The sequence below is a fragment of the Mirounga angustirostris genome, unplaced genomic scaffold, assembly GCF_029215605.1.
Source record: "Mirounga angustirostris isolate CCGP_5_RB_7025 unplaced genomic scaffold, mMirAng1.0.hap1 SCAF_6, whole genome shotgun sequence".
NCBI classification, from domain to species: Eukaryota; Metazoa; Chordata; class Mammalia; order Carnivora; family Phocidae; genus Mirounga; species Mirounga angustirostris.
This window is the reverse complement of record NW_026991714.1, coordinates 137,482,263-137,502,932: the sequence shown is the minus strand read 5'-3', so window position 1 is coordinate 137,502,932 and position 20,670 is coordinate 137,482,263. Positions and strand designations below refer to the sequence as shown.

At 47.0% G+C, this 20,670-nt stretch overlaps 1 protein-coding gene across 5 annotated transcripts in view; it reads right to left on the bottom strand.

The window, feature by feature from the left end:
- Window positions 1–20,670, bottom strand: part of VTI1A (vesicle transport through interaction with t-SNAREs 1A) — a 358,252-nt gene that overhangs the window by 3,852 nt on the left and 333,730 nt on the right. The gene's annotated exons all lie outside the window — the stretch shown is intronic.

Below are 20,670 nucleotides of genomic sequence, written 5' to 3'. Positions count from 1 at the left end.
TGACTGTCACACGGCACCCAGAGAAATGCTTACTGCAAAGCGAAAGCAAATCCAATGGCTTTCTGGGCTCGCGGTACCATGTAGTAATCTGCAAGCGATCAAGGGCCCCATGTGAGCTTCTCTTTTTAATTTAAAATTCGAGACAAGCCTCATTTTTTTTGCAGTGTTTCCTGGTAAAGTAAAAGACTCCAAGGAAACATATGTCAGTAAGGTACTTACCTGTACAAAAATACCGGGGAAAAAGTAAAAGAGATTTAGGAAGAAAAGGACAGGATTAAGAAGCAAGTGTCAACCTTGCAGTTCAGGCTGTGAAACCGTCATCTGTCACTGGGGCTCACTGCTCTGTTACGCCAGGAGGAAATGTTATATTTGCTCCGTAACCCACAAAAAAAAAAAAAAAAAAAAAAAGATGGAAATGAGAAATGACACAAAGTCCCCGAGTGCCTCATGTGCCTGGGTTGGTGGGCCCTCACCTCTGGGGATTCCAGCCCCCTCAGGTCTGGCTCCGCCAAATGCTGGGAAGTCAGGGGGAGAACCAGACTGGAGACACGTGCTCCGAGATGCCCGCAGAGAGTCTCCCATGAAGTTGCCTCCTCAGGTGTTAGCTCACTCTGAGCAAAGAGGCTGAACCCCGGAATGCCTTGCTGAGACTGTCAAAGGGAACCCAGGTCAAGAGGCCTCGCCCATGCTCCTCTGGCAGAACCAGCCACACAGCGAGGATGGAGTGGCTGGTGGCCCGGCCAGGTGTCCAGGTGCCTAACGCCGCACAGCAAACCCCATCCGCACGTCCTGCAAATACCAAGCAGGAAAAGGTCCGCCGTCTTAGTCTAACAGAGTCTAACATGCCCTCCTATTTCGTATCTCTGCAAAGAAATCTCTGCAGGGTGTTGGCAGCCTTTTCTCGGTTCTGGATGAGTTTCTTTCTCCAAAGGAAGATGACATCCTTGTGGCTTCAGCTGGAGTCCTCCCCGCCCACCCCCTTCCTCTCCCAACCTCGATGGATGGATGGAGATGGTCGCATCAGACAAGCCCACTCCCCTGTGGCCCCTTGGAAGGACTAGCTCCCTCTCCTCCTGACAGGTTACAAAATGATCACATTTGCTGACACGTCTTCCGCAAAACTGCTTTAGTGCCTGTGTCCACTTTCCTCGAAGGAGATGAATGATCTGCTCGGTCCTCATTTATCATGTAAGACTCCGCTAAGATCTGTCTCCTTTATTTCTTCCCTTCCCCACTAGAAAAGCTGTGCCCTGACATTAATTCTTCTGCAATGACAGCTAATTCAGACTTAACAGGCCATATTTACTCAGGAGGCAGGGAGATTCTCAGTCCCCAAAATAAATAAATAAAAACAGGACTTCACGGCTTGTTAAAGTGAGGCTAATTATGAACACTGATCAGTGCTACTTGGTGGCTGGATTTAAAACCCAAATTGATTTTTCCCTTTTTCTCTGGAAGGGGCATAAGTCTTCAGAACAGACTCGACACATCCCGTTTGCCCAAGTCACTGTCACAATCTCTATTTACCACAGCCATCCGCGTCAGACTTGCAAAGGAAATCAGCAAAATTGAAACTCAGCAGTGAAACAGATTAAAAGCATGAAAACTCTTTAAAATCCTGCCTTAAGTAATATACGGTAGTGCGTCTCTTGGTTGACAACAATTTTATTTGTGGGTTGAGGGCCCCAAGGCATCCGTGATGCTAATTTATAAAGGATTAACTGCGGGTGTTGTTTAATCTGAAGCATGGTTAGAAAAATGAATACACAGGAATCCCTAAGTCCTCAGCTCTTCCCTGGCCTTCCTAGTTGGGCTTCTCTCATCGCAAGGCAAAGAGGGGTTGTGCTTCACCCGTGATCATTCTTTTTTTTTTTTTTTAAAGATTTTATTTATTTATTTGAGAATGAGGGAGAGCACATGAGAGGGGGGAGGATCAGAGGGAGAAGCAGACTCCCCGCTGAGCAGGGAGCCCGATGCGGGACTCAATCCCGGGACTCCAGGACCATGACCTGAGCCGAAGGCAGTCGCTTAACCAACTGAGCCACCCAGGCGCCCCCACCCGCGATCATTCTTAACATCTCCTATCCGTCATTCACTCAGCACACCACCGAGCCCAGGACAGCCTGACCTCTCCGCTGGCTTGCAGACATTCAGGAAGACCGAAGAGCCCACCCCCTCCTTGGCACGTCCAGAGCCTAGAGTGTTCTTCTCCTTTGCAGCCCCAGCACGTAGAACACATGGCACCGTTGCTGACAACACAACTTGGGAGAGACCCACCCACAGGAGGATAATGAAAGAATGCAGCTCCTGTCATTCTAATCGTTCCATTCCAGGGTGAACGGAGAAGACATCCGCGTAAACTCAATTTGCAGGAAAATCTCAGGGAGTCTGTGTAGGTAAGGCTGAAGTTAAAAGCTGAAGTGAACCCCCCAGACATGGAACTTCACGCCATATGCCTTTTCAGAGCCCTACTGGGTCTTCTCTCTGAAGGTAAGAGGAGGAACGGTCCTCACGGAAACGAGGCACACAGTGGAGGAGGTCGGCAGGAGAGGGCACTTGCTTTCGAAGCAAGGGTGGGCAGGTATTTAGGACAGAGGGTACGGAGTGGGGGAAAAGAGAATTGGAACAGACAGAGGTGGAAGGAAGCTTGACTCAGGCCAGCTCCCCAGCTTTGCACCTCAAAGATGTTGGGTTGATATGGTGCCTCTAAGGACCAGAAGAAGGAGCTGCTGGGGCCCTTGAATGGATAGGAGCAGGGGACAAAAAGGCTGGCACTGGCGGGCCCCATCGGTGAGGGAGCCTGGAGGATAGTCACAGCCAGGGCCTGCCGGCAGGTATCTCTACAGGCAGAGCTACAGGAATGCAGAGTCCGCCGAGCATCAGAAAAACAAGCCAGGAGAGGGGTTCCCAGCGAGTGAGCCAGAGAAGGAACTTTGGGGAAACCCGAAGTAACTTCTTTCCAACTTTGGGCAAAGGGGGCTTTACGTTCAACTAGGTCGGCAGCAAGCTGTCTTAATCTCCCTTTTGAAAATGCAAAGTGTGTTTACTCAGTAAATAATTTAAGAAAGAATATACACTTGAAAGAAGACATCCATTGAAACAGCCAGGCTAAATTGCCTCCGGGCAAAAGCTTGTGCATTTGCATGCTGCATTCTATTAAGTGAGCACACTGTGGCTTTAAAAGAATGCAGAGCCAAATTAAAAGGAATGTGGGCCCGAAACATCAAGGATTCTCCAAGTTTACATTATGAATCACAGTGCTGTTGATACAAGATGAATTAACCATTTACTTTGAGGCTGAACTCACAAAGTACTATTGAAAATACTGATCCCGCGTGGAACCCTGGGAGCGGCTAATCTTTCCATTGCCAGTCTCCTCCCCCTCTGGAAACAAGCTCCTGCGTGTGGCGGCAGATTTGGAGGAGACTGGTTCCAGTGGAGCAGGCAGGCAGGGCACCTGCTGGAGAAGCCCAGGAATTTGCAGGAGGCGTCCCCAGCATCCGCCAGCACCCGGTTCTCCTTGACTTCTAGGCACAGATTGCTCTCACCTGTCCCTTGATGTGAGGCGTGGCCGCGTGACTTGCCTTAGTGAAATGTGAGCAGGAGCCCTGGCTGCCACTTCCATTCGTTTCAGGTGGAGGCATTTGACTTCCAGTGTTGGCCTCCCAGGCTGGCTCTTCTCTTGCTGGTCCGATTCAGGAGGCTGTATGTCCCAGGAGTGCGGTTACAAGACGGGAGACTGCTTCTGCCTAGATCCCTGCATCATCACATGGAAGGAGCATCGGTGCCCTGGAGACTCCCCTGGACTCACAGCTGACTTGTAGTAAGGCAGTGAAATATGGCTTAATGAGATGAGATGAAGGCATGTGACTTCAGCCAGTCCAACAGAGTGACTCTCAGAAGTGCTGGGTCATCTGGGTTGTCCAGTGTGTGGGTGTTAGTCCTGGATCTGCTGTAGCCATTTTGTTTCCATGAGGGAAGCCAGCCTAAGGAAGAAGCTGACCGGTGGAGGACAGCGCAGTCAAAAGAGTGGCAGAGAAATGGAACCCTGGTCCTGAAAACATGGTAACCTCTATATCAAACCACCCTTCCTCTGGACTCAGAGTTACATGAGAAGATAAATTAATTTTTCGAGTCAGTTTGAGTTAGGTCTTCTGTTAGTTGAGACCTAAAAGCACTTTTAGGTTGATTTGCCCCAATTCCAAAACCAAGTCCTTGATCTACAGCATATTCTCCTCACGACTTCCACAAAGAATTTCCTGCCCGTGCCCTTCTCCCATTTGTACTTCCTGTGCATCCCTTACCACGCAGTTCTTTAATGATTTTCTGTTTCTGTGCAGGATTCTCCAGTAAAAAGTAGACCTTCTAGGGTCTGACTCTCCTTTGTCTTTTGTATTCCTAGTGTCTCAAACAGAGCTTGGCATGGACGTTCTCAAAAAAGTGCTTGCGGAATGCACGAACGAGAGACTCTAGCTCCATCTGCTCCCCCGAAGATTCATGTAGTATGCTTCCTGCTTTCTAAGGGCTGCTTGTAGACAAGCACGGCTTTAGGAGTTAGCTATCAGCCACCCTCCCATTAAGGATGCCAGCAGTGTCCAAATGCTTTTACAAGCCTGCATTCATTAGCTGGAGAGTGCGTGACACTCCATAGGTTCAGCGCCCTGTCCTACACACGCTTTCCTGCCTGGCCAAGCAGGCCTGAATAATGATGCCCCACCTCTGGGGTCTGACAGAACAGTAACAACTGGCAGAACAATCAGCAATCATGAGAGCATGGGGTAAACTGTTCAAGGGAGTCTATACCCGTGTCTCTCTGGGAAGTTCCCCAAAACAAGGGCCAAGGGAAAGGCTCTCCAAGTTCTCTGTCAACTTCAATGTTAGTATTCACCAGAAAGAAATGAAAACAGGAATAGGGGAAATGGTTCATTGTCATCAGCCTCTAACACTAACTTTTTAGTTGGAGGCATTATTTCCAAGCCCAATACATGGTTGCCTCTGAGCGAGAGGTGTATGGTTGTCATGCCCCCTGATAATGCCCATCTGGGGTCTTCTGTGTCCTGCACCTTTGGGAAGAATCCTCTGCCTCACCCCAGGAGTCAGGGAGGGCTGACCCCATTCCCTGATTCCACAGGGAGACATAGGACCCAGGCAGGCCTAGCTAATGACAGCGCTCTATCCCATGCACAAGTGTTTGTTAAGGAAGTGGCATGCCACCCAAGCAAGAGAGAGACCTCTGGGGACTTTTTTTCCTGGAAAATCAAGAAAAAGGTCCTCTCTTTGCTGGGATTGACTGTAGGGATGATGGAAGCCTAGAACAGCTACAGGGCATTCTTCTCACCATGCAGGACGGGAACCTGCCCGAAGGACACCAACACAGAGGAACACAGAGTCCAGAGATGAAGAAGAAAAGAGATGGATTCCTAAAAGCATTCTTTGGACCCTTGGATCCTGCTGTGTGCCTGAAACCTGAAGAGTCACATTTAAACTTCCCAGTTAGAGGAGCCAAACATTCCCTTTGGATTTGAGCAAGTTTGGTTGAGGCTTCTCTCACTTTCAACCATACTGACTGTACTGAGGTGAACGGTGTCCCTTCCAACCCCACCCCACCCTGGAACCTCAGGATGGGACCTTGTTTGGAAACAGGGTCTCTGTAGATGTAATCTGTCAAGGATCTGGAGATAAAATCATCTTGGAGGTATGGTGGGGCCTAGATCCAATGACTGGTGTCCTTATAAGAAGACAGGACACAGAAAGACATGGTGGGGAAAGACCATGTGAGACTGGTAGCAGAGACTGGAGATGCAGCTAGAGCCAAGGAATGCCTGGGGCCATAGAATCTGGGAGAGGTAAGGAAGGTTGCTTCTCTAGAGCCCTTGGAAGGAACATGGCCCTGCTGACTCCTTGATCTCAGACTTCAAGCCCCCAGAACAGGGAAAGAATAAATTTGTTGTTTTAGCCACTCAGTTGGTGGTACTTTGTTATGGCAGCACCAGGACCCAAATACATGGAATTCTTGGATCCAGGATGGGCTATGGACCTGGTCATCTTGTGTTGGCCTTTATGATGACTGTTTTCTATCCACTGTCCCCTGGCTGCAGGACATATTTACTTAGGAACTGTACAAAGTCTTCCTCTGAGGACAGGGCCGTTGCAGCCTTGTTCCCTGGAAGCTCTGAACATAGCCATGGGGCCCATAATCATCTTCTGGAGCTGTCGGTTCTTTCGTCTCAGAATGAGAATTTCCACTTGTGCACCGAGCAGGCACTGCCCAAAGCCACACGAGAGGCGGACCCGAGGGGACATGTCTCAGAGGACTCCGCCTCTGGGAAAAGACATTTAAAATAGGAGGACAAGCCAGATGTCACCTCTGGGTCAACTTACTAAGCCATCATCCACCACTCATCATCCACATTTACTGACCAAAGTTTAGGAAAAGTGGGTTGTCTGTGAGCCCTGAGGGCACAAGGCACAATTAGGCATATGTTTTGATAGGTGGAGAAATGAGCACACTCTGGCAAGGAACCCAGGAGATAGGAATGGGGGTCTGAGCCCTAGCACACCTAGGTTAGGTCCTGAGTGAGGGTCAGATAGCTTAGTTCAACAGCGGTCAGCAAATGCTCTCTGTAAAGGACCAGAGAGTAGATGTGTTAGTTTTCTAGAGCTGCCATTACAAAGGACCACAGACTGGGGGCTTACACAACAGAAATGGACAGAATTATTTTGACTTTTTTCCCATCATGTAAAAATGTAAGGTGATCTTGATCCTGCGGGTCAGACAAAAAACAGGCAGCGGGCTAGATTGGCCTTCCAGCCCAGGTTTGCTCACTCCTGGTCTGAAAGCTGAAAGCTAGGCCCTCTCCTGGCCGGCTCTGGTCTGCTGGAGAACAGGGTGGTCACTGCGCCGCGCACAAACGAGTCCTGCCGAGGAAAAAAGGAAACACAGAGTCCCTGCCCGGTGGGAGCTGAGGGTGTCACAGTGAGCTATCAATTACAGAAGCCCCACAGGAAAGGCCATTACCAGAGCAAAGCCGGCGCGCCACGATTTGCTGTGTGCCCACCGCCCTGGACTGGCCGGGGAAGGCCTCCAGCAAGGACCTGTCAGGGCGCACGCATAAGGCCGAAGGGTTCTGATCAGCGATCTGCAGCTACCGTGCACTCTCTGTTCCAAAGGTGTACAGCGAGTTTCAGGCTGGGCGCCACGGCCACTACCATTCTTAAACATGGACTTGACCGTGGCAAGGGGCCTGGAGAGTGGCTTGGCTGGCCACGGGGCTTTCAGACAGAATCAAAGGGTTTCCGAAGAACTTGAAAGGAATGAAGTCATGATGCTGCAGAAAGGCATCATCTACTTAGTCCCTGGCAGGTCTGCCGCCCGCTAGGGCAGACAGCAGGCTCCACCGCCTGGGAGGGCCAGGGACCTGCCCAAGGCCGACCATCTGGGGGGCCAGCCAGGCCTTCAGACCCCCAGGCTCATTCTTGTTTCGCAGTAATGTTCGGGCTCATCCGAGTGGCCAGTGTCACCGTGGTGACGGCGCAAGGTGGCCACTCACAGACAGGTTGCTGCGAAGAGGATCTGCTGGACAAAATCAGAGAACACACCCCGATGCACAGGCCACGGAGAACAGTGGTTCCCATGCTCTGGGCTGAGGCTGCCTCGAGAAGAGCAGCTTGGAAGCTTCTTTGTCCCTGAACACAAGATGACTCAATTTAAAGGACTCGCCGTTTCTCCAACATCGTGTCCCTTCGACTGCTTCAGCGTCCAAATGTCCTTCGTTTTATGGCGTGATGGTGATAGTAGGTGGCAGGTTTTTTCCCAGGTGACCTTATTTGGACATTGGCGATATACTCTCTCCTTGGAAATTATTCTCTCTGACTTGGCAAAACAAAAAGTGGACAGTCCTCTGTCCCGGATTTAAAAAGAAAAAGTCCCAATCGGAGAAATGTGAAAGTTTCCGTACCTGGCAGCTAGAAAATCCCACCCAGCTGGACTCTCTGGTGATTCCTCCTCAGGCCTCGACAGGACGGTGTTCCTGGTGCTCGTGGTGGCAGCCTCATCAAGGACGGACACAGACACGGCCATGCCATGCCACTGGGCACGTATTCGGGGCCGGGTGCCGTTCTGGCATCTTCTACACTTTGTTGGACCTTCACAGCAGTCCTGTGAGGTGGAGACCGTTCTCATCCCCACTTTCACCAAGACCTCAAATCGCCCCTTCGAGCTTGTCTTCCACCCCTGCAGGACACCCCAATAACACCCCAATAACCACCCCAGTGGTTATTTATGTAACTGGTGTGTCTTACGTTCCCTACCAGATTCTTCTCGGTTGTTTGAAGGGCGAGTCTTTGACATCTTCATCTTTATATTCTTCTCCATAGACACAGTAATTGGGTATGCAGGTTAATTTTGTTGAAAGTACGGAACATTAGTTACCAAAGTCAACTCTTTTCTTAGTGCCTGGTGTAAACGCACAGGAAATTACTAAGATAACGTTCATTTTTATTCAGTAGCATATTTGTCAACTTTCTTCAGTCTGTTGTCCTCTCTGCCTCTCTCTTCTAGGTAAAGGCATGATCACTGGATCCCTCACTGGATTCCGGGACAAAGTGAATGGCACTTGTCCCCTGGGGGCTTCTCACCCAAGATTGCCTGTCGCCCAGTGACCTGAGACCACATGATTTTTTGTTATGTTTACATCACCTATCATACAAATGAGGGAATATGCTATAAGAAGATGCCAGGTCTGCGGAAGGTTTAATTTAATGCATCTGTTGGAATAGAGTACCTGACAGAAAAGAAAATCAGGCGGGAGAATTAGCTAGACTCACGGTGTGATTCTGGGAAAGGACTAAAGGTCTCTCCATCCATGAAATGTAATAAAGGAATCTCTCCCAAGTATTGTCTGCACGGGGTGTGGGCAGTGATATACTTCCAGTCTGAAAAAGGCAAGGTGACTCTTTGTGGTCTTGGATGCTTATGGCATGTGTGATGTCATTTAATCTCACAATGATCCTGATTTATGAGAACCCAGATTTGGTGGCTCAGGCCCACCGGGGGAGAAGGCTAGGCCCACTCCAGATGTGGCCCTGGTAAAGTTCTCAGCACAAGGCAGACTATCATGGCACCCCCTTCCCGACCCCCGGTTTTGGGTGCTGAGCTCCCCACTCCTGCTGGGTGCCCTGAGGTCCCCCACTCCCGCTGGGTCCTGTCCCTGTACTATGAGGCAGCCTCACTGTCCTGCTGACCTGGCCCCCCGCCAGTTCCTCCTGCCTGGGGGCCCCTCACTCTCTCACCTTCCAGGGCAGCCGTGAACTATGTTTGGGCAGAAGCTGAGCAGCTCCCTTCACTTCTGGAGCCAAACTGCCCAGATTTGAATCCGGGATCTGCCACACACCCGCTGTGCAGGTTGCTTTCTTATTTCTCTGAGATTACGTCCTTTTGACTGCTTTAGTGTGAAAATGTTCTTATTTTATGATGTGATGGTGATAGTAGATGGCAGTGTTTTTTCCAATGTCCTTACTTGGACATCGGAAATGTTCTCTCTCTTACCTGGCAAAACAGAAAGTGGACAACCTCCTTCCGTCCTCTATTGAAAAAGAAAAACAAAAGTGCAATACAAGGAATCTGAAAGTTCCAAAGAACCAATGCGTCAGTTTCCACATTAGAAGAAAGTGGGGCTAATAATAGCAGTACCTCAATGAATTACATTAATAAAGAAATGAGTTAATTCAACATGAGGTGCTTTAGGTCAGTGCTTGGTAATGGTAACTGCTCCGTAAAGAGCTCTAAGAATTATTATTATTCCACTCCTATTATCACTCACAGATCTCCTCACAATGGGCCCTGAAACTCTTTCTTGTTTGGCTGCTCCCCCTTCCCCCTGCAGTGTTCGACAGCCCCCCCACGTCAGATGTCTTGGCCTGGAAAGCCTGCAGATTTCTCTCTGGTTCCTGCAGGGCACATCCTGGCGCTGACCCTGATTAGCTTGCCTTGTGGGGTCCAGGCTGAGCCCTCTCCTGGAAGCCCCATCTTCAGCAGCTACTAAGCTACTCAGGAAGGCGGAGGCTGCCCTTTCCAGCTCTGTTGGTTTCCCTGGGAACACCCTGGGACGAGCCAAGATGCCTCTTCTGAGCCACGGCTGGTTGAGGTCACACTGGTGGAGACACAGTTGCCTTCGCTTTAGTGATGGGCTCTAACATTCCTTCCCTGCGAGATATGACGTTAGATACTTATCTCCTAATTGTTATGGATTTACACTGTTTTTCTTTCCTGGTGTCAGGAGGAAGAAACATTTTGGCAGAAGTTTATCAGCCACCTGCATCTCTGTCAACTCTTGAGGGATGTGGTTACAGTTTCTAGATTATAACATCAGAACTTCTCTGTCTTGTCCAGATTTGGTTCTGTGGCAAGCTGAACGGGCTGTCTTAATCGTAGCCGCACTGTGCCAGTCCCGGGCCTGCTGCTCCTTAGATCCTCTTCGTGTCCCTTGATTGCTTTTCTCTGCATCACAGAGAGGCTGACTCCTGCGGCCGGCTTCCCGCTGCGTTCGGCCAATGGGAGGCACTGGGAGGACACCAGGGCTGGGCGGGGAGGGGAAGAGAAGCCAGGGTATTCTTCCCTTTCTTCCTCTGCCTTCTCAGCAGCTCCATCTCCACTGTGGCGCCAGACAGACAGGCCTCCACGCTTCTAGCTTCCATCAGGTGACCCCAGTCCTGGGCTCTGGGCACCCTGTTCTGCCCACGGGTCCCTCCATTCCGGGGACCTGCTGCCAATGCTAATCCCTGGGCTACTCTGTTTTCCTGGCGGGAGAGTACATGATGCCCCCAGCAGAGTGGGCGCCGGCCGCTCGAACTTCACGTCCTTCACCATCTTTTCCCTTAAACTCACCTTACATACCCCAAAGCGGTACTAATTACTTTGGAGCAGGTGAACTCCAGGTTGAGAAGGCCTCCTCTGAAGGCTTATTAATGATAAGCAGGATGGCTGACTCAGTTCTTTGGGGGGTGACAGTCAGATGGCAGGATCCCGAGGTTTGTGCTGGGTGAAGCCACGTCACTGCTGGCCTGAAAACACGCGTTCTCTCTAACTAAACAAGGAAGTCCTGTGGGGAGGTGGGGAGAATAGCAAGTCGAGGGTGCGGGCACCAGGAGTGGGAACTGGGAGAACTGGGAGAACTGGAGTGTTTGCTTTTTCTCTAAACTGAGGGGCTGCTCCTGATTGCTATGGGACTCAAAGTGGGCTGAGTGCAGCCAGATCTTCTGATTTGCTGAGAGAAGCCAGCAATTGTGTTCCTTCTGTGAAATCTCCCAAGTTTTAATTACTGGCAACCGAGTAAAAGTTTTCCAAAACACTGACTGGCCAAACAAAGCACATCTGTCCGGGGGGCAGAGTGGGCCTGTGGGTCTTTAGTCGGTGACCTCTGACTGGTTATTATGGAACAAATGAAAAGGAAGGGGGTGGGTGGGTGGGTGAAAGCATCCTGCCCTACCACTGTCCTGGGGATTCCCTCGGAGGCCCTCCCGACCCCACAGAAGTGTGAAGTTCAGCCTCGAGAGGAGCATCAATACCAGGGTCTACACTGAGTGTATCCAACTTAGCCCATAACCAACTCCTAACTACCGGATCAAAGGCCAGTGAGAGGTCAACAGAAGCCACAAACCAGCTTGTGTGTGCCCTGCGGACCTCTCACAAGGTGACGAAAAGCCCAGGCAGAGGTCGGCTGGACCCCACATCTGCAGCCCCCTTGACCTTTGCAGCCTGCACAATGCACTCAAGAGCCCAGCTGGTGATTCTCAAGGAGGATGGTGTACATCTTACACGCAACACCTTATAAGCCAGCAGGCCTGTGAGGGGTAACCAAGCAGTCTCTACTGAAGGGTGAGAAGCAAAGAGAGATTTGCAATCTACTGAGCGATCTTGTGAAAATGAAGTAAGCGTGCCTCAGTTTCCCCAACTCTAAACTGGTAGTGGCTATATGTGACTCAAGCACTCCTGAGGATGGACGCTGAGGACTACGTTTATGGACTTGATAAAAATAAAGAAAAATTGCTGAGGAGGAGAGTGGCCTTTGAACACATTCTCAGGTTCTTTATTTCGCTGCAATAAACAGAAAAACCAACCCTTAGTTGGGAGGGATCTTCACGGAGCTGAGCCAACAAGCAGCCTGAATGTTACAAAGAAGGAGCCACTTTTTTCTCTCTCATCCTTTGGAGGGGCTGCCCCCAAGCTCCTTGGCTTTCATTTTCAAAAGTGGATGGCGAAATCCAACCCCTGACTACCAGCTACCAGACAACACGAGGCCACCTAATTACCAACAGAAGGTGGTGTTGCTCCACGAGGCCACCTAATTACCAACAGAAGGTGGTGTTGCTCCAGGTCCTTGCCAGAGGGCACGACCTCAAAGTCCCCTGCTGAATAGCTGTCAGAAGTCCAGCAGAGAGAAACGGCGGTGACTGAGGAGTCTCATGAATGGGGTCCATCTCTCCTGGAGACACCAGGGTCTCTCCCTGGAGTGGCGGAGCCCCCGGGAGCCCCCCTGCACCGTGCAGTTTGGGTTCACACACACGCTCTCACCTGTGCTTGGCCGGCTTACTCAGAGGAACAGTAAGAAGCGGCCCTGTGGAGCTCATCCTTCCTGTAAGGATGCTCTTGAACATGGTGTTTATTACCCTGAACAGCGTGTGTCCCTGCAATGAGGTCCCATGGGAAGGTGTTCTCTTGCGTCGGGGTAGGGGAAAGAGCTATGTTTTTATCTTATGGGTATTGACTCATGAAACTGAAACCATCTTCCTCTGCCAGGATGCCTCGAGATAAATTTGTGGCCCACCTCTCACAAACTTCCAAGTTTGTGTACTAACCTCACCCCTGACTTCATTTTATATATAGAAAATCTGTTGTATATATTTAGGTAATTTGCTATAAATCCTTTTGGGACCAGACAGGACAGGCTTACACATAGGCATTGAGGAACTAAGAAAACAAAAGGAATTCATGTCCTCACGGGTTGGCTACTGGAATGATTCTGGCTTTATTTTTCCTCATATCCCCAAACAATCCTGTTCCATGTGATACTTGGAAAGCGAGTTTACACGTTTACCAAAACAACAGGACATTTCCATTTTTCCCTTGAATCTCCTTTCATGGCCAGCATGGGGCGATTTCCAGAACGAACCCAAACTTGGGACTTGGGGCCTCTGGGTTCCTCCGTAGCCAAGTGCAGCGGATGGTGGGTGCCCTTTGTTCGGGGGATTTACTTCAATTGTCTTAACAACGTGGACCTCTTCTGTGAAAGCTGAAGGCATTCCCAGCAAATGTTGGCTGCAAATGCACCAGCCGAAATGTTACCACGGTCACGGCCCTTCCTTGAACAATCTAAAGCATATTTCTCTCTGTATATATTTGGTTTTTCAGATGCTTTAAAGCCTGGAAAACAATCATAGCGAAGGCCATTTCTGAGATGGCACTAAAAGAACCTACTCGGAGACAGATAAAAATAATGAGAATCTTTCTGTCAGGAAAGATTTAGAAAATATCACTGGCATTATTAAAATTTAATTTTTTACTCGGCTTTTTGGTTCCCCTTTCCGGTGATAATGAGCAGGACTGCACACCTCCGCCTTGCGAGCACTTGTTTTGTGCAATAAATTCAGCCTTCCAGTCTGAAGACATTTCAGACAACAGTTTTGACTGCTATAGGCTTATTTTTTACCCTGTGCTGTGCTTTGAGTCTTCCTATAAAAACCAGTTCATGAGATAATTTTCCACAAGGCCGGTGGAACTAATAAAAATCAATTTTGCCCAACTGGTTCAGAGAAATCTTGGGAATAGCCAAGGCAGAACTGCAAAAAAGGGGGGGAAAATAGAATCAGTGTATTCACTAATGGTTTACTTGATAGAGAACTATCAAATTAGCTGACAGGAGATGCTTGGCTGTAGGAATTTTCCTTTCGGCCTGAACAGAACACCTTTTAAGAGTCTAGGAGAAAGCTTTTCTTCCCAGTGGTTGAAGATAACTCGAGAGTAGTAATTCTGAGTTGCCCATGCCTTGGGCGACAACAAGGCCGATTTCAGACCTGACGGATGGTGGCCTCTGTTGGAAGTTTTGTTGGACTGAGTCTTGTTGGGCTGAGCTTTACACAGTTTGCTCCAAACCCACAGGATCAGTGGGCCACGGACCCAGTGCGTTCAAATACGTCAGGTTCTTGAGACAACCTCGTACCTCCACCATGATAACCATCGGACCCCTGGTTTTGGCTTCCTGCCAAGGGAAGTGGGATTCCCCAGGGGCACCTCTTTTATAATCTGGAAACAAGAGCAGAGTATGGTGGCATGCAGAGCACATGCTCTAAAACACATGCCTTAACTACCACCTCTGTTTCATTAGCTCGGCGTGCGATGGTAGTTGCTATGTCTAAAACAAATGGCAAGCCTTTGTGCAGGGGGAAAAAAGACTGGAAGGAAATGTAGCCAAGTGTTAACAGTGTTCCTATGTGACAGGCGGTAGGTGTTTTTTTTTTCCTATCTTTATGTATTTCTACATTTTCTTGAACTGTTGATTATTGCATGTATAATTATTATTTAAAATAACACTAAACTAAGAATTGAGTAAATTGAAAGAAAGAAGCCTAGTAATTTGTTCACAAGGTTATAAGAAAATGAGAGGGGATGTGTGAGAAAAAGAAAAACAATGGTAAGATTTATTTTTTTAAATCTTTTTTTTGTGCCTTATACTATTTTAAGTACTTTACAAAAATTCTTTTATTGAATTCTCCTAACACATCTATGACAAAGGTATCAATGTTCTCATTTTCCAGAGGAGGAAAACTGAGGCTCAGGGAGGTTAATTTGCCCACTAGCACGCACAGCAAGGCAGTGGCAAAGTTGGTATTTAAAGTCAGGCCTGATTTCAAAGACCACGTACCGTGCATGGTGTGACGAGCAATCATGGGCATTATGTTGCATCCTACATTCTAGCTCACTTTGCATTTATGAATAAAATCAGGGAAACAACATCTGTTCTTTTTTTCCCTACCTTATAGGTTCTTGTGATGTTCAAATTAGATCATGCATGTAAAAACAGAAAATGCAAAGTTCTGCTCAAAGGAATATGGTGATGTGATAATATTTCATATTAACACTGGTGAGTTGAGAGTTGCCACAAATGTTGCTTGGATACTGATGATTTTCAAAGTAAAAAATACACTAAAATAGAATTACTACTAAAACCACATTGAACGAATTTGTTCTTGATGACTCAGAAGGCGTAAGAGGATATTGAACTATCCCACCCAGCATGAAGACCACCAATTCTCTTGCCCATAATATGCTAGCTAAAAAGCAAAGGTTGTAAACAGTATGTACGTTATGATCCCAGTTTTGCTAAAAGGAAAATACATACCTTAGCTTAAAGTAATGATCATGGCTAGATACTGGGATCATGCAGATCTTTAAAAAAATCTCACCTTTTCCAAATTAGTTTCTGTCATGAATATGAACTCATTTTACAATCAGAAAAAAAATTCACTCACCACATATATCTGCAAAAACAGAGAGACTACAAAATGAAATCTGAGCTTTGTGGTTGTTTGAATTCTGGTGAAATAAAAGTTGATTTGGACTGCCTCGGTCTCTTGAGAGCTTTGCCACATGCAACTTGCCTGTGAATCACCAGGGGTCAAGAAACAAGAGACAACACAGTGCAGTCTGAGAAAAAGAAAACCCGCTTGGGACTGCCATGATACTGATAGGACAGTAGGGCCTGGTCTGATTTCTAGAATGACCTGATCCTGGGCATGGGGCTCTCAAGGGGACCCGGGCCTCTGGTCCAAGCACACAAGCAGTAGCTTAGCAGAAAAGTGTCACCCGGTTTGGAAAAACAAGGCCCAGTTCAGATTTCAAGCAGTGCCACCAAGGAAGCTATTTTTAAGTATCTAATTGCATTTGTAGCATCTGGCATTTTGCACACTCCATTTTTATGACTTCAGCATGATACATGTGCCCTAAGACAAACAAACAAGAGCAATTAAGTGTGGGACCCTGAAGTCATGTTGAATATTCCCAGTGTAGAAATATTATAATATGCCCTAGAGATTATTCCAGGGCCAAATAAAACATAACCCAACGTATAGAACCTCAGAACGAGGACCACTTGGCAGCCGAGGAGAACAGGGATTTACTTCATTTATTAGGCCGGTACACAGTCTCAGATGCTAACATGCACTGATAGGACATGCCAACATTTCAACTTAAAGCAAGCCTAGAGCCCATAACATCGACACTTTGCCTTTCAGCAGAAGATCACAAAAGGCACAAATCTGGGTTTCTTGTACTAATTGGGGAGGTTTTCTAATTTGCTTATGATATCTGCCTCATGTCGAGCTAATCTTCCTCCAGTTACCTCCGCACCCTGTCTGAAGTAATCCGCTTACTCCTGGTCTGTCTGCAGTACTTTGTATCAAGTAACCCGGGCTGAAGGCACACGTCCCCGAGCCCGGGTGCTGCAGAAATGTGGGTCCGCCACCGCAGAGGCCTGGGCGGGCGGGAGCCAGGGCGAGGTGCGGGGTGCAGCCAGGCTTCCGAGTAAGTCCCCATGATGACCTGTGTGCTACAAGGCCCTCATTAACAACTGAAAGCATCACCTGGTAACTGTTTTGAAAAGGCTGCGAGAAATCATTTTGCTTTCCCAGACAGGCGGGCAGACTATTTTGGGGGTGTTCAGCAGCCGATGTCCTCATTACTATCAACATCCAAACTTGGTCTGAGAAAAACTTTTTTTCCTAACTAGAGCCCCCCGCCCTTTGTAAAGGTTCATGGAAACATTTCATGGTACAACCAGGAGGCTTCACTGATACGGGCAGGCAATGCCATTTTGGCAGATCCCGGCCCTGATCTTGACCCAGTTTTAATGCGTTAGATTTTTAAAAGAATTTTAGGGAAGGAGATGTTTTAATTTTCATAAAGCAGAATGGCTTTGAAAGCTAATGCTCATCAAACATGCTGTAAGTGCACGTACGAGTGTGGGAATCCCTGCACACAAAATCCAGGCTGGGCTGGGGCGCAACGTGGAGCGTAAAGCCTGGGACGCGGGGCGGAAAGCGTCCCAGGTGAGCTTGGCTGTGTGACCTTAGGCAGAACGCCGGCTCCTTCTGGGCGCCCGTTTCCTTATCTGCAAAGTGTAGGGTGGGGGGGTGTGCAAGGACTGAGGGAATTCTAAGATTCCTTCTGCTCCTAAGAGCCTCCAGTCATTAATTAAAAGGTCCTTGCTCTTTTTCTCCTAAATGTGTCCATTCTAAACCAGCAAACCCAGCATCTCTTCTCCCCATCTATGCAACACGTATTTGAAAACATTTCCCTCACACTTTCAGAGGCAACTAAAGAGGGAAAAAGTTACATTGTTTAATCCTACTCTATAGGAGTTTGCTCTTTTATTAGAAAACAGACCCAGAACAGTGATCAGTAAGGTATATGTACCCAAAGTGAGGGGGTTGGGGGGTGGGAGGGGAAGGAAAAAAGAGTCTGCCTTCAAGTGCCTTGTGGAAATGTATAAAACAAGCAGCAAGATAGTCCTTTGCCAAACACTGTCATAAATTTTTTATTTGGCAGCTAACATCCTCACTAGTTTTCTTGGCAGCAATTGGGACCTTTAGCAAGAAAGGTGCAGGAGAAAAATACCTTGTTTAGAGATGTTTTCAACACTTTCTGGGATTTTTCAGAACTTCTGCCTGCAGCACATTTTTACAACTACAGTCTCCAATCATCTGACGAGTGGGTGGTGGGGTTTAAACTTTATTCTTTTTTTTAAGAAAAGAAGAATATAGAGAGAAAAAGTGAACAAGCCGTGCTACCCCCCTCTGGCCTTCCACTGAGCCCATCTTTCTTATTTTTCATGGTAGGTATTTCTGATATCCAAGTGCTTAGTCTTCTCTGTCTAGACAAAAACTGAAAATAATATCAGGATGTTCCTTTTGTTGGGCCTGATACTATCTATATTGTATTCCCAGATGACGGAGATAAATGAAAGTGAAACAAGCTGACGACTAGCCCATTTTTCTTCCACAGTTCTGTCAGAAACAGGTCCCACCTGTTGTCTTTGGGTCAGTGAATGGGCGAGAAGAACTGCCCCAGATTTGTGGCCAATGTAAGCCCATGCAGAGACTTCCACAAACTCCTGATGGTGAGATGGGTGGGATGAAAGGATGAAGTCTTTCGTTAACAACCACATCCTACATACTTTATACACATACACACACACACTTTATTTCATTTAATTTTTAAAGCTTTTCTTTTTAATCTCTACACTCCGCATGGGGCTCGAACTCACAACCCTGAAATCAAGAGTCACATGCTCTACTGACTGAGCCAACCCAGCACCCCACAAACACACACTTCATACAGGCTAGCAAAACTCCTTCTACAGGGGGACTTCCGGCTACGAGTGAAGAGGTCAGCAAATTCACTCTCCCTAAAGCAAGTATAAAACTAAACAATTGTTTAAAAAATCCTCTCAGAAAAGAAAAAAAAAAAAAGGCCTCTCAGTTCTCTGGATAATGACCAAAGGCAAAAAAAAAGAAATCAAGAAGTTTATTCATAGAAAGCTTTCGGAAGAACTTTGTGTAAGAACATCCTCACTTCTTCCCCTAGCTTTGTTGGCTAGAATGATAGTTTTACCAGGGTAGGGCTGCCAGAGATGGCTGACTTGACTTGGAGCAGAAGGCAAAACCCACGCCCAGTGGCATTCTCCGTAAAAGCAGCAAAACTGATAGGGAAATACAGAAGGAAAAACCCAAAGTTCTTTTTTTTTTTTTAAGATTTTATTTATTTATTTGAGAGAGAGAGAGACAGAGCACAAGCAAGGGAGGGGCAGAGGGAGAGGGAGAAGCAGACTCTGCACTGAGCAGGCAGCCTGATATGGGGCTTGATCCCAGGACCCTGGGATCATGACCTGAGCCGATCGCAGATGCTTAACCAACTGAGCCCCCCAGGCACCCCAAAACCCAGAGTTCTGTTAGCCTGAGGTTGTGGTTCTGGTTTGGTTGGTGAGTGACAGACCAACCAAAAATGTGACAGATCCGGGAAAGGAGAGAGCCATAAGGTGTTGATCGACAAAGTATATGCATGTGTCAGGGAGATCTGAGAGACCCCCAGTAAAAAGTCAAAGCCAAGGCAGGCTTGAGAACAGGCTGAACTTTGAATGTTTTCCTGAACCCACGTATCGGTCACTTGGCAAAGGACGGAAGACTTATGGATTCAAGGTTTTTGAGCACAACCCTTTCTCAATCACCGGGTGGCCAATAAGCTATGCACATAAAGGGGCAACCCCTAGGAAGCCAGGCTCATAAAATAAAAATAAGAAATAAAAAACAAACAGAAAAGCAACAACTAAGCAGACTGCTGGGGAGATGGGAGCCTGCAGATTATGATCAGGCAAACTATTTAAAAATATCAGAACCCTGAGCTATTACAACATATCATCTAAAATGTTTAGTTTTCAACAAAATATTATGACACGATGAAGAAAAAAAGCATGCTCCATATTCAGGAGAATAAAAGCAGTCAATACAAACTGATTCTGAGTGGCTCTGATGTTGGATCTAGCAGACAAAGACTTCAAAGCAGCTATTATAAGCACTGTTTAAAGAATTAAAAGAAATTATGATGACAATGCTTCAACAAATAGGGAATCTTAGCAGAGAAAGAGGAACTATAAAAAAGGTTCTAGAGTTGAAAAATACATAAATTACATGAACAGGAATTAGCGAATTTGAACACATGTCAATAGAAATCATCCAATCTGAAGATGAGAAAGAAAAAAAGTTGGATGGAAGGTGAGCTGAGCCTCAAAGCCCTGTGTAACACAACAGGCTTAACAATAGTAAGCAGACCAACATACGTGCAATGGGAGTCCCAGGAGGAGAAGGAAGAGAGAAAGTGGCAGAAAAAAATATTTAAGAAATAGTGGCTTAAAGAGAAAATCCTGAAAGCAGCAAAGCAAAAATAACTCACTATGTACAGGTAAACAGCAGGATGATTAATAGCTGACTTCTCCTCAGAAACAATGGAGGGAGAAGAGAGCGGAACAATATAGTTAAGTGGCAGAAAGGGTAAGGGTGCGGGGAAACTTTCTACCAAGAATTCCATATCTAGCAATACTATCCCTCAAAAATGAAAGTGACAAAAAGATATTTATAGATAAATAAGGAATGAGAAAGTTTTTTTGTTTTTTGTTTTTTCTTTTTGTTAGCAGACTTGCCTTATAAGAAATCCTACATGATGTCCTTTAGGCTGAAGGGAAATGACCCCAGATGGTAACTCAACTCCACAGAAAGAAATGAAGAACACTAGAAATGGTAAATATGTGGGGAAATATAAAAGACTGCATAGCTATATATGTTCTCCTTTGTTCCCTTAATTTCCTTAAAAAACATAAAGATTGCATAAGCAATAATTATCATTTAGTATTTTGGGGTTTAGAACATACATAATATGACAATCATATCATATCTATGATAGTACAAAGGAAAAGGGAAGAAACTGGCTATATTGGAATAAAGCTGCTAGGTTTTATGAAAATTAAGTCAGTAATAAGCTGAAGTAGATTGTGAAAAGTTGGGATATATATTGCAATTCCTAGTGCAGAGACTAAGAAAATAATAACCACAAATGTAGTTTAAAAA